This window comes from Mus pahari, chromosome 14 (assembly GCF_900095145.1).
Source record: "Mus pahari chromosome 14, PAHARI_EIJ_v1.1, whole genome shotgun sequence".
In the NCBI taxonomy this organism is placed as follows: domain Eukaryota; kingdom Metazoa; phylum Chordata; class Mammalia; order Rodentia; family Muridae; genus Mus; species Mus pahari.
The window spans coordinates 3,597,158-3,598,669 of record NC_034603.1 but is presented as its reverse complement, the minus strand read 5'-3'; positions in this window follow the sequence as shown (position 1 = coordinate 3,598,669).

The following is a 1,512-nucleotide window of genomic DNA, read 5'->3' as shown; positions in this document are numbered from 1 at the left end:
CACTATGTGCATTTATAATAGCTATTTTATATATTGTAGTGTTCAACATTTTTAAATTAAATGTTTTACATTCACAAGTGGTGGGGAGTCTTGTCATTAAGGTGTGTGTAATTTAGTCCAGTTGGTATTTCCTGACTAGACTGCATTTGTTTTTAACAAAGTAGAAAAATGCTATGCGTATTAAACCTTGCATAAGTCCTCATTCTACCACATGTTCACTAACCCCTGACCCTTTGGCTGGTAACACAACACTAACGGGGATTTTATTTATAAGGGCTCTAGAGTAAAATAACAAGCTATTCACACCAGCATCATCTATTACTAATCTAGTTAGTGCAGCTTTTCATTGTGTTTGGTCTTAGGCCTAGATTGAGTTCGGTTTTGTTTCTTTTTAATCTTTAAGGGGAAAACTGTACAAGGTTTGTCTTTCCTTGTAGAGTTTATAAACATGGGAGTAAGAATACAGCTTCAACTTATTGGACTTCTGCCAATGAAAATGGGTTAGGTTACACCTGGTTACTATGCTGGCAAAAAAATCCCTTTTATAGAGATGGCCTTCAAGTGGTTTTTAAAAGTATCCTATTGAAGTTTTTAGGTCAATTATGTATGTTGACTAAATTTACAAATAAACTTGTTTATTCAAAAAAAAAAAGAAAGAAAGAAAGTGACACTTCCTCCAACAAGGCCACACCTCCTAATAGTGTCTCTTCCTGGGCCAAGCATGTTCAAATCACCACAGTTGTCCTAGGCAGGAAAGCTTTCAACCCTTGGTCTTCTCCCATCCTTACCATACATTGGCTTCTAGATACTAGCTGTTATGATAAGGCAGAATCACATGCCTGTCATTATGCATATATTTTCACAGTATTCCTGAATTTGCCGCCAAAGACTGAAATATTTACCATGTTGGCTAGTTCCAAAAAAATGTTTGTCAGTCTCAGATATGTAGTGACAAACTGTTATACTCTTGTGATGACTGAGACTTGACAAGGCTTTCAATCAAATATCCACCAAGGTGTTGTTACAAACTTTACAGATGTGGTTTCCATCTACCATTCATAGGGCCTTAAAAGAGATGATTCTCAGTGAACTAGGTGAATCTGACACAATTGCCAAGGACCAGCTTCTGCTAAGTCTGAGAGAAGGGGTGTTTGAGAGCTATGAAGCATACCTCACCACACCCCCATAGAACATGACTTACACCTCTTTACCTTTTTATAAACACATCTGATGTTATTCTCAGGTAACTCTTCTGCCTCATGCTTGTGGATCAGATATAAGTGCTCTACTACTGCTCCAGCCCCACGTCTGTCTTCCTGCCTGCTCTTATGGTCCCTGCCAAGATGATCATGGGATGGTACCACGCTGTTGAACTGTAAGCCCTAAATTAAATGCTTTCTTTGGTGACTGCCTTGGCCACGGTCGGGTGCACACATTCTCCTGGCTTTGCTCTTCCGGCTAGGCTGTGTCACGGTCGGGTGCACACATTCTCCTGGCTTTGCTCTTCCGGCT